The sequence below is a fragment of the Palaemon carinicauda genome, chromosome 14 (assembly GCF_036898095.1).
Source record: "Palaemon carinicauda isolate YSFRI2023 chromosome 14, ASM3689809v2, whole genome shotgun sequence".
Classification (NCBI taxonomy): domain Eukaryota; kingdom Metazoa; phylum Arthropoda; class Malacostraca; order Decapoda; family Palaemonidae; genus Palaemon; species Palaemon carinicauda.
The window spans coordinates 47,758,350-47,771,287 of NC_090738.1; positions in this window are offsets into that span (position 1 = coordinate 47,758,350).

Sequence of the window (12,938 nt, forward strand, 5' to 3'; positions counted from 1 at the left end):
ACCCCAGAGTACCTGTCGTGTGCCTCCAGCTATCCCAATAGGTGAATGAACTCCCCTGTTGAATGGCATAGGGGGTGGGGTCCTCTGCCCCCCCCCCTAGATCACACCTGGAGGGGTCATGAGACCCCTCCTCCCTGTGGCCTAGCAACTTGTCCTGTGCTTGCATACCCTGGGCTGGGAGACATGATTTTTCCCTAGCCTAGGTTAGGCAGGCTTAGGGATTCTGTTTCTTTATAGTTTGGGACGGCCGGATGATACCGGTCCCTTACTGTACTAACCCACCCTAGGCTGGAGAATGAACTCTCCTTATACCTGCGGTGGTGCTGGTGCTGAAACAGAGTCCCCTTGCTAGGGTGCTGGGGAAGGCTTACGCCAACCCCTTACACTCCTTACAAAGGACCCTTTCCCTCCCCCTCTATCCTTTGGTGAAGGCCTAGCCATCACACCCCTGTCCGCCGTCCTACAACTCATCGAGTGCTGGTGGGTTGTGGGGTCGGCCTGGTCTTTTGCCTGCTGGGCCGAGCCGTTCAGCTTTCCTTGCATGATACTGCTCTGGGATAGCATGGCGGCAGGTCTAGCTGCCGGCGGGAGACCTTCCTGCTATCTTAAAGTGTTCTTCGGTCCTCCCTTGGATTGCCACCCACAGCCCTAGCCGACCGACGCCGGCAGAGCTGCGGCTGGATGGAAGCCTGATCATGATATGTTCTTCCTTCCATTTGAACCCTCCTTCTCGAGGAAGGCGAGGTTAGGGTAGTGAGCTGCCGCCCTCCCCTCCCTTTCCTTCACTGCTTTCTCTCTCTCTCTCCGAAGTAGTGCCGGCCCACTGTCACACTGACTCTGCCGGCAACAGCCGGCAGCATAGCCTAGGTCACCTCCCAGTCACATAGAATGATGACAGGGTAGGTGTACCTTCAGCCGGTTGCCTGCCGGTGGCCGGTGGTCGCCGGCGTGTCGCCAGCTTGCCGGCAATGCATAGGGCTTTCTCCTTTTCCCTCTGCCGGCGGTCCGCCGGTGGCCGGTGGGCCTCCGGCAGTCCAGCGGACCGCCGGCCCCACATATATTTACAGTATTGTGACGGTGGACCGTTCTCTTGCACCAGCCCTGACATCAGTGTTCCGGCAGTATCCATTGTATGGCTGTATACAGTAGCCAGTATATCTGTGGTATAGTCCATACCGTAGACAGAAAACTATGGTGTATAGTTATGCAATAGATATATTTCTAGCATACTCTGTGCATCCATGCGCAGTCCCTTGCCGGGACCTACTTGAATTGGGAATTAATATCCTCCCCTTTTCTTTACGCTGATTGATCATCGGTTCTCTCCCCTTATCCCACTATTGATTCCTTGGAGGAAGTGCTGCTTACACTACTCTAACCCCATGGGGTAGATTCCGTCTTCGGGCCTACCTTGATGGGAGCCCTAGAATTAGTAGTGGAGAAGGGTCGCGGCAATTGGCTGGGCGGGATTCACAAGTATGTGTCTTTCCTATTTCATTTCCAGCTTACCTATCCTAAGCTTACACTTGGAAAGTTGTTCCGTAACTGAAATACAAACCGCGCTATTTAATATGGGTTATTACTTTCGGCATAGATGAAATGACGAGCCATTAGAATTTTAACGAGGGTTTACTACCCCACCGGTAGTTAGCGGGGGGTAGGGAGGGTAGCCTGCTTACCCCCCCCCCCCCTCACACACACCTGTGCTGAGCTCACTTTGCTCTCGCTCCGGGTAGTAGTCAGACGTGTCCGCTCTCACCCTTGCCTCTTTGACAGCCATTAATGCTTTTGTCTTTTTACTTACTTTTTCTTATACTTGTAATATATATATAAACATTCTTAATGTTTATGTATATATTTGTGTATAGAAATGTAGTAAGTTTCCTTTTTGGGCTCAAGCCATGGCGTCCTGAGGGAAGGTTCCTTTTTGGTAGCTTCCTTGGGTATATCACTACTAAATATTCCCAGAGAATTTAACCACAGGTTATCACAGAATTCTAACTTCTGGAGCGAGTATCCTAAAGGTTTCCCTTTTAAGACATCGTATATCAACAGGGGACGCATGTATTAACGCGCCACATAGCTATCTACACCCCAAACAGAGTTAACACTTCGGTGTGTAGGGGCGGAGAATAGCTGGGGAGCCGTTCCACAGCTAATCTCGTTCGTGGCTACTTTTGGTACTCGAGACGTAAACAAACGGGCGCCATTGCTAAATGACGTCACGTCCGTCCTCATCCTTCTTCTAGTAGCTTGCCTTGCTAAGACGGATTTTCCCTTGCGTATTTTCATCAGCTTGCATCTTCGCTATGTCGCTACCTTCAGCCTCGCCTTCTTCTGGAAAGTTGAGTACAAGGTTCCAGTATTGTTTAACCCTGGATAGGTACGCTCCTCGGACACCCCTTTAAGGGTATACTCGGACGCGCGCGACCCCGACGCCAAAAAAAATTCTTGAAAAATCAGTTTTTGCAGTAACCTCCTTTTTTCTTTTGCCAAAAAAAACTTCAATGAATGCTTAAAACAACTGTAAAGATAAATACTACTCATCTGCAGAAAAACTATTTATTATGAATATTTTAAAAAATTAAGTAGAAAAAAAAGACCTTACATAAAAATTCATAAAAAAGTTTATACATATATACACAAATCCTTTTAGGAATTGATTCTTGAATGTTTAGGACACATCTTGATGTATTTTGGATGAGGTCAGACCCATGGAGGTGAAGATCTGAAATGAGAAAAAAAGGGTAACTTTTTTTGGCCAAAAAAATTTGTCCAAATTTCATGATTTTTTTTGGGTACCCAAATGAAATAGGAAGTGGCTAATTTTTTTAGGGAATAAACATATGTTATCCTAAAGATCTTCATTATTTTGTAAATTACATTTATATCAGGGGCCATATCTAAAGGTAATTTTTTGAGTACTTAGAAATTTCGTAAAAAAATACATATATTTAATATATAATATGATATTTATGCAGGTAAAAATATACCAAAATATCACAAATTCTATAGGGAACAAGAATATATATAGATAGGGCAACTTACGCTTCGGATATGTCCACAAAATGGCCGCCAACCACACTGACTCAGACTCCCTAATCTGCCACTTGAAATGTAGGAAGGGTATGTCAATTTCAAGGTGTTATTTACTAATCTAATTATTCTTGGATATGCATAAAAATTGTATGGTGGGTTGATGGATAATTGTCAATTATTTTACGACTATAAAATTAAAATTCTGACCCAAAAAAATTTTTTTGAAGGGAAATAAAATCGAAAAAAAAAAAAATGTAAAACAATATAATATTTTAGCTGAAAAAAATTGATGATATTCAATCAAAAAAGAAGTAAACAAAATTTTCCGACAAATAAACCTCTAGAGGAATCATTACTCTGTGATAGTTCCTTAGTACGTAGTAATTTTGAAAAAAATGGGAAAAAACGAAAAAGTGGCAATCGCAGGAAAATCGAACACATACCTATATATACGCCATATCTGGCTAAAAATAAAGATAGGCATGGGTAGCCAGATCATCTAGAAACACTTTCCAACACTATAAAAATACAAGTTTTGCGACACTACTTGCCAATTCCTTACGGTAACATGACTAAGCAAAAAAATGCAAAACAAATAAAAAGGGGCACTCGCGGAAAAATGGCCAACATTCTAATATACGGCATTTCAGAAAAAAAATTTCAGCCACGTACTAGGCAAACCATCAAGGCACATTTTCCGACAAATAAACATCTAAATGAATCATTACTCTGTGATAGTTCCTTAGTGCGTAGTAATTTTGAAAGAAATGGGAAAAAACGAAAAAATGGCAATCACCGGAAAATCGAACACATACCTATATATACGCCATATCTGGCTAAAAAAAAGATAGGCATGGGTAGCCAGATCATCTAGAAACACTTTCCAACACTGTAAAAATATAAGTTTTGCGACACTACTTGCCAATTCCTTACGGTAACATGACTAAGTAAAAAAATGAAAAACAAATAAAAAGGGGCACTCGCGGATAAATGGCCAACATTTTATTATACGCATTTCAGAAAAAAAAATTTCAGCCACGTGCTAGGCAAACCATCAAGGCACATTTTCCGACAAATAAACATCTAAATGAATCATTACTCTGTGATAGTTCCTTAGTACGTAGTAATTTTGAAAGAAATGGGAAAAAACGAAAAAATGGCAATCACAGGAAAATCGAACACATACCTATATATACGCCATATCTGGCTAAAAAAAAAGATAGGCATGGGTAGCCAGATCATCTAGAAACACTTTCCAACACTATAAAATTATAAGTTTTGCGACACTACTTGCCAATTCCTTACGGTAACATGACTAAGCAAAAAAATGCAAAACAAATAAAAAGGGGCACTCGCGGAAAAATGGCCATTCTAATATACGGCATTTCAGAAAAAAAAAATTTCAGCCACGTGCTAGGCAAACCATCAAGGCACATTTTCCGACAAATAAACATCTAAATGAATCATTACTCTGTGATAGTTCCTTAGTACGTAGTAATTTTGAAAGAAATGGGAAAAAACGAAAAAATGGCAATCACCGGAAAATCGAACACATACCTATATATACGCCATATCTGGCTAAAAAAAAGATAGGCATGGGTAGCCAGATCATCTAGAAACACTTTCCAACACTGTAAATATATAAGTTTTGCGACACTACTTGCCAATTCCTTACGGTAACATGACTAAGCAAAAAAATGCAAAACAAATAAAAAGGGGCACTCGCGGAAAAATGGCTAACATTCTAATATACGGCATTTCAGAAAAAAAAAATTTCAGCCACGTGCTAGGCAAACCATCAAGGCACATTTTCCGACAAATAAACATCTAAATGAATCATTACTCTGTGATAGTTCCTTAGTACGTAGTAATTTTGAAAGAAATGGGAAAAAACGAAAAAATGGCAATCACAGGAAAATCGAACACATACCTATATATACGCCATATCTGGCTAAAAAAAAGATAGGCATGGGTAGCCAGATCATCTAGAAACACTTTCCAACACTATAAAATTATAAGTTTTGCGACACTACTTGCCAATTCCTTACGGTAACATGACTAAGCAAAAAAATGCAAAACAAATAAAAAGGGGCACTCGCGGAAAAATGGCCATTCTAATATACGGCATTTCAGAAAAAAAAAATTTCAGCCACGTGCTAGGCAAACCATCAAGGCACATTTTCCGACAAATAAACATCTAAATGAATCATTACTCTGTGATAGTTCCTTAGTACGTAGTAATTTTGAAAGAAATGGGAAAAAACGAAAAAATGGCAATCACCGGAAAATCGAACACATACCTATATATACGCCATATCTGGCTAAAAAAAAGATAGGCATGGGTAGCCAGATCATCTAGAAACACTTTCCAACACTGTAAAAATATAAGTTTTGCGACACTACTTGCCAATTCCTTACGGTAACATGACTAAGCAAAAAAATGCAAAACAAATAAAAAGGGGCACTCGCGGATAAATGGCCAACATTTTAATATACGGCATTTCAGAAAAAAAAAATTTCAGCCACGTGCTAGGCAAACCATTAAGGCACATTTTCCGACAAATAAACATCTAAATGAATCATTACTCTGTGATAGTTCCTTAGTACGTAGTAATTTTGAAAGAAATGGGAAAAAACAAAAAAATGGCAATCACAGGAAAATCGAACACATACCTATATATACGCCATATCTGGCTAAAAAAAAAGATAGGCATGGGTAGCCAGATCATCTAGAAACACTTTCCAACACTATAAAATTATAAGTTTTGCGACACTACTTGCCAATTCCTTACGGTAACATGACTAAGTAAAAAAATGAAAAACAAATAAAAAGGGGCACTCGCGGAAAAATGGCCATTCTAATATACGGCATTTCAGAAAAAAAAATTTCAGCCACGTGCTAGGCAAACCATCAAGGCACATTTTCCGACAAATAAACATCTAAATGAATCATTACTCTGTGATAGTTCCTTAGTACGTAGTAATTTTGAAAGAAATGGGAAAAAACGAAAAAATGGTAATCACAGGAAAATCGAACACATACCTATATATACGCCATATCTGGCTAAAAAAAAAGATAGGCATGGGTAGCCAGATCATCTAGAAACACTTTCCAACACTATAAAAATATAAGTTTTGCGACACTTCTTGCCAATTCCTTACAGTAACATGACTAAGTAAAAAAATGAAAAACAAATAAAAAGGGGCACTCGCGGATAAATGGCCAACATTTTATTATACGCATTTCAGAAAAAAAAATTTCAGCCACGTGCTAGGCAAACCATCAAGGCACATTTTCCGACAAATAAACATCTAAATGAATCATTACTCTGTGATAGTTCCTTAGTACGTAGTAATTTTGAAAGAAATGGGAAAAAAACGAAAAAATGGCAATCACAGGAAAATCGAACACATACCTATATAACGGATTTTGAGCGAAGCGAAAAATCTATTTTTGGGTGAGATAGCCATGGCGTCCTGATGGAAGGTTCCTTTTTGGTAGCTTCCTTGGGTATAAAACTACTAAGATATTCCCAGAGAATTTAACCACAGGTTATCACAGAATTCTAACTTCTGGAGCGAGTATCCCAAAGGTTTCCCTTTAAGACATCGTATATCAACAGGGGACGCATGTCTAAACGCGCCACATAGCTATCTTCACCCCGAACAGAGTTAATGCTTCGGTGTGTAAGGGTTGAGAATAGCTGGGAGCCGCTCCACAGCCAATCTCACTCGTGGCTACTACTGATACTCGAGACGTAAACAAACGGGCGCCATTGCTCAAATGACGTCACGCCCGTCTTCATCCTGAAGCCAGTTGCTTGCCCAACACCATGATACAGTAGAACAGGGTGGGATTTAAAACTGGACGAAGTAGCAGGGAGGGTCCATCAGGACGCCATGGCTATCTCACCCAAAAATAGATTTTTCGCTTCGCTCAAAATCCGTTTTTTGGGCTCAAGCCATGGCGTCCTGATGGAAGAATACCAGAGAATCAATGTATCGTGGTAGATTTTCCCCTAATAGTAAGTGCCAAGGCATTGACAAAACAGCATAGTAATCTTTGATAAAGGACCATAGGGAAGAATCTTCCTGCCCCCCTTGGCAGTGAAGTTCCCATGGGCCATGCCGACGTCAAAGTGGTATTGAAGGGCTATTCATCCTGATAGAAGAACTTGAAGAACTTGGAGATGAAGCCGAATGTTTGGTATTTGTATAGGAACATTCTGAAAATTAGACCAGTGGTGGTTGGGCACTGTGTATTGAGAGTGATGGTTCATCTCCCGGGTAATAAAAGTAAGTATTCGTGTTGGAACCTTACATAATCAGAGTGAATATAAATTAAGAGTTAGCATCTTAATTTCTTCATAACCATAAGGAAAAGGGGGGATAATAAAACTATGACAGGCATGTATTTCATAGTAAGTAGGAGCTGATTGAGACGCACAGGTAATAAAATAGAAATTTTATTTCACAAATGCAGAAATTAAATAATTTACAGCAATAAGTAAAGTTCATTTACAGTAATTATAATGTACATAGTAATAAAGACTTGCTCTTGAATCTGAAAAGGAATTTCAAGTTTATTAGTAGGCACTCGTTCTCGAGGAACGCAAGTCTTTGATTAAAAAACACGTCATGCTCAGGGCATGCGGCACTTGTGTGACAACTATGACATTTCACCTGGGATAAGAACAGTTATAAAAGCACTAAGTGTTTTCGACATCACTATGAATCGCTCGAGGGTCAACATAGGCACCCGAAGAGTTAGAGTCCCAAGTAACTCACTGTTCTACGCAGAGTTAGGTGCAGGTTTCATAACACTACCTGCGGCTACCACAAAATGTTTGACTTCGTGCACTTGTTTCGCATAATGTTTAAAGAAAACTCGCGAGGACTTCCAACCCGTGAAGTTTTTAAGGCTTTCAAAGTCCATACTCTGAAAGAAATTCAGAGATGATGCCACTTTTCTAGGATCATGACCAGCGGGTGTACTGTTAGGATCCGCTCTGCGAATGAAGTAGGTGATTTTCGCTCTTAATTGTTTCAGTGACAGGTCGCTGCCCGATGTTTCTACTTTGAAGAGTTGGCCTCCACCAAAGTTTGAAGTTCTGCGAAGATAGACCTTGAGGCTCTCTACTGGACATAGAGAGGCATCCTCCTTCAGGGGGCATATTCTCCAAGGGCCCCATCTTTTGGTGGGTAATTCATTTTTGGCGAGAAACGTCGGATCAGGGGAGAGGGTAACTTCACCTGTATCGGTAAACAGGATGTGTCCATCCTCTCTTGATAAAGCCACTATTTCGCTGACTCGAGCTCCTGAAGCGAGAGCAAAGAGAAATATAACTTTCTGAGTCAGATCCTTGAGAGGGCATGAATCATTGTCCAAGTTGGAGGCGAAATGGAGCACCTTGTCTAGTGACCAGGAGATCGGTTTCGGTGGGGGTGCTGGGCGTAGGCGAGCACATGCTTTCGGTAGTTTGTTGAAGATGTCGCTGGACAGATCAATTTGGAAAGCATATAGAATTGGTCTGGTCAAGGCCGATTTGCAGGTTGATATCGTATTGGCTGCTAATCCCTGTCCATGAAGGTGAATAAAGAAGGACATGCAGAAATCAATCGTGATTTCTTTAGGATTTTTTGTCTTGACGAAGGAGACCCATTTCCTCCAGGATGATTCATATTGCCGTCTTGTGGATTCGGTCTTGTATTCCTCTAGGAAGTCCAGACTTTTCTTCGAGATCCCAAACCTCTTCTTTGCGGCTAGGGAGAGAAAATCATGAGATGAAGGTCCTTGATTTTCGATGATGAAGCGAAGACAGTCGACTTCTGTACTTGTTGAGAGAGAACTGGGCCCGGGAGAGGGATCAGCTTGGGCTGCAGCTCCAGGACCAGGGGGTACCAGTTGCTTCGAGGCCACTTGGGAGCCACTAGGGCCGCTGTCCCTTTGAAGGTTCTCAGTTTGGAGAGGACTTTCAACAGAAGGTTGGTGGGGGGGAACAGGTAGATCTTGGACCATCTGTTCCAATCCAGTGACATGGCATCCACTGCTTCTGCTTTGGGGTCCTCGTACGGGGCCACATACTGAGGAAGTTGATTGTTGTCGCTCGTTGCAAAGAGATCTATCTGAAGTTCTGGGACTTGGTGAGAGATGAAGGAGAACGATCTTGCGTCTAGAGACCATTCCGACTCTATCGGGTTTGTCCGAGATAGAGCATCCGCTGTCACGTTGCGGAATCCTTGTAGGTGAACTGCAGACAAGTGCCACTTCTTCTTCTCTGCCAGACGGAAGATTGGGAGAAGCACCTGATTTATCTGGGGCGATCTTGAGCCTTGGCGATTGAGACAACGAACTACCACCGAGTTGTCTAGGGTTAGACGGATGTGGATCGAGGGCGGCGGGGATAACTTCTTTAGGGTTAGAAGGACCGCCATGGCCTCCAAGATGTTTATGTGGAACGTCTTGAACAGGGGAGACCAGGTGCCTTGAGCCTGTTTTTGGTGGGAGTGACCTCCCCAACCCTCCAGCGAAGCGTCCGTGTGGATGTTGAGTGATGGAGGAGGGTGTTGGAGAGGAATGGACCTTTTCAGGGCCTTTGCTTCTGACCACGGCTTTAGAAGAAGTCGCAGTCTGTTTGGAAGCCGTCTCTTGAGGTCTCTTCGAGCGATGGATGCCGAACGTCTCCAGACTCCCGCAGCATCCTTTAGCTGTGCGCGAAGCACTGGGTTTGTCACTGAGGCGAACTGTAGAGAGCCTAGAACTCGTTCCTGCTGGCGTCTTGAAATGCGTTTGGATTTCAGCAGTCGCTTGACAGACCCTGCTATTTCCTTCCTTTTCTTCTGGGGGATGGAAAGGCGGTGTGACTGAAGGTTCCAGTGGATTCCCAACCACTGGAACTTCTGAGCTGGAGAGAGGCGAGATTTTTTCTCGTTGATCTTGAATCCCAGGTGTTCTAGGTACTGGGTGACTTTGTTGCAAGATTTTACACAATCTTCGGGCGATGGAGCCCAGACTAGCCAGTCGTCGAGGTAGGCCATCACCTGGACGTTTCTTAGGCGGAGCTGTTGTACTATGGCATCCGCCAGTTTTGTGAAGATCCGAGGGGCCACGTTGAGGCCGAAGGGCATGGCCCGGAAGGCGTAGCTCTTCCTTTGGAGTCAAAATCCTAGGTAGGAGGAAGCGTGATGGTTCATTGGAACGTGCCAGTAGGCATCCGCCAGGTCTATGGAGACCGTGTAGGAACCTCGAGGTAGAAGGGTCCTTATCTGTTGAAGAGTCAGCATCTTGAACTTGTCGTTCGCTATGAACTTGTTGAGGGGGGATAAGTCCAGAATGACTCTGAGTTTGTCTGAGTCTTTCTTGGGGACACAAAACAGTCTCCCTTGGAACCTGGTGGACTTTACCTTCCTTATCACCTTCTTGTTCAAGAGATCTAGGACATATTCTTCCAGAAGAGGGGTTGATTGTTGGAAGAATTGCTGGAAGATTGGGGGTGGTTGAGTCCAACTCCAGCCTAGACCCTTCTTGACGATGCTGTGTGCCCAGGGATCGAAGGTCCAACGATCCTGGAATTGGCGGAGTCTTCCTCCCACCGGAAGCACTTCATTGCTTCTGGTGTCCCGAGGGCTTGCTGCCTCGGCCGCTAGCTCCCTTTCCTCCTCTGCCTCTGGAGGGACGGCGAGAGGCGTCTTTGCTTGCACCCTTGTATGAGCCTCTACCTTTGGGACGAAAGGTAGTTGACTGTTGCTCGAAAGCAGGGGTGAAGACCGGTGACTGTGACAACACCGGTTGGGGGACCAATTGAAAGGTCTGTTGTGGTTGGGCAACCACTTGGGAGGTAGTGGGTCCCGGAAACTGACGTCTTTGTTGACGTTGCTGGGGTTTCTGTTTTTGGGATTTCCTCTTAGGTTGAGGTCCGTCGTCCTGAGAGGGTTTCCTTTTCCTGGACATGCCCCACTTGTGGAGAAGGTTCCTATTCTCCGTGGCGGCTCTGTCGGTGATTTCCTTCACGAGGTCAGAGGGAAAGAGGTGTTTACCCCAGATGTTGGAGGAAATCAGTCTCCGGGGTTCGTGTTTCACGGTGGCACCTGCAAACACGAATTCACGACAGGCTCTCCGAGCCTTTATGAAGTGGTACAAGTCCTTCATCACGGTCATCAGGTGGGATTTGGAGAGTACCATGTAGTGGTCTGGTACTCTGGTGTCACAGGCCATAATTTCAAGTTGGACTTGATGAGATAAGGATGCTGCGAGCCTCTCCTTCGTATCTTGTTCCCGACGAAGGAGGTGATCGTTGAGCTTAGGGAGGTCTTCATTAAACTGACGTCCGGCGACGTCAGGATCTAGCTTTCCCACGACGAAAGTATGCTGGACATCCTTCCAGTTTCGAGCGTCAGGGGGAGTTACTATGGAGAAGGGTCTGCACTCCTCCAGTGCAGGGCAGGCTTTCCCTTCTTCCGCAGCTTTAAGGCACGCAGCTAAGGCCTTTTCCAGGAATGGAAGAATCGCACTTTCAGGTGCGACATAAGTAGGGTGCTTCTTGCTCAGGGCCGGAAGCTTAGAGCAGGTAAAGCCCCTACTCTTGAATGTGGTGGCTAGCATAGCCTCGGCCTTTGCGAGATCGAACACTATCTCTTCCTTCGGTTCGGTCTCTTCCTTCGAGGCAGGTTCAGAGCGCAGACGGACGTAACAGTCCGGGTAGGCCTCAAAGTTTGGGAAGAACTCCACGTCTTCCAAGGGGACCGTGCCGATCTTATCGCTGACAAAGATCCTGCCGGTCGCGATAACCATATGCTCAGCATACCTCCACGGGTTGGCATGTGAGCAAGCGGGGAGATCCTTAACCGAAATCCTCTTCGGTTCTCTGGATCCTATCATGGACCTGATGGACTCCTGATTCTCCTTCAACCTGTCGTCCATGACGGCTCTAATCAGTCGGATCAATTCTTGAGTGGAAGAAGAGGGATCCGGGGTCGAGGAGGTAGACGGAATAGACACTTCCGTCGGTGTAGGAGTAGGAGCGGGGGTGGAAGGAGGAGCGACCTCTTGCTCCGACTCGGCGTATTCCACCTTGTCTTCGTCATCTTCGGCTCCTTGAGCCATAAGCGTCTTCTCCGTGTCTTCCGAGACATCCGACATGTGTTCGTCGTCCTCGGAATCCAGGCGACACTCATGCATGGACTGAGCCATGACAACATCAGGTTCCACTGTAAGTTGGACAATGGGAATCACGTCTTTGGGTACCACTGAATCAGGGGAGGCCTTAGGGAACAGGAGTGACCTCAATTCTTCGGTGGCCAGGTACGGTCCGGTGGCATTTTTCTGGAAGCCACGCACCCACTTGCGTAGCTTTTCACGAGAAATGTCTCTGACCTCCGCTGAGGGAGGGTTATGAAAGGCGTCAGCCATGTGAGCCTGGCAGACCGTACAGTTCAGTGGATTCCAAAACTTCAGATCCCCTTTCTTGTCGGCACAAGGGGCGTGAGTCCTGCAAGCCGTATGCCCGTAAAACTGCAGGCGTTTCACAGCGCAGAAGGCGAAGTCACACTTCATCTGCTCCTCCTGTGGAAGAAAGAGAAAATGAGTATGGGGGAGTCATAAGAATGGCTCTTAAACTAAGTTAATATTAATTATTAATTTTAACTTAAAGAAGGGTGTGATGCATAGAGATTGAAATAGTAAAGAGAACATACTCCATGCATCTCGCCCGGCTGGTTACCGTAAGCTTTGTCCTTGGATAATCCGAGAGACCGAAGGCACCGGATAGTATTCCTTAGAGTTCCATAGGGCAATGGAATTCCGTGGAAAAACCAAGGGTAAGATTGGGACCGAGATCATTCGGTCCCAAACTAGGGGCTAGAGGGCCTCCTTTTAAGGTAACTGCTTCCGGCAACCAGCC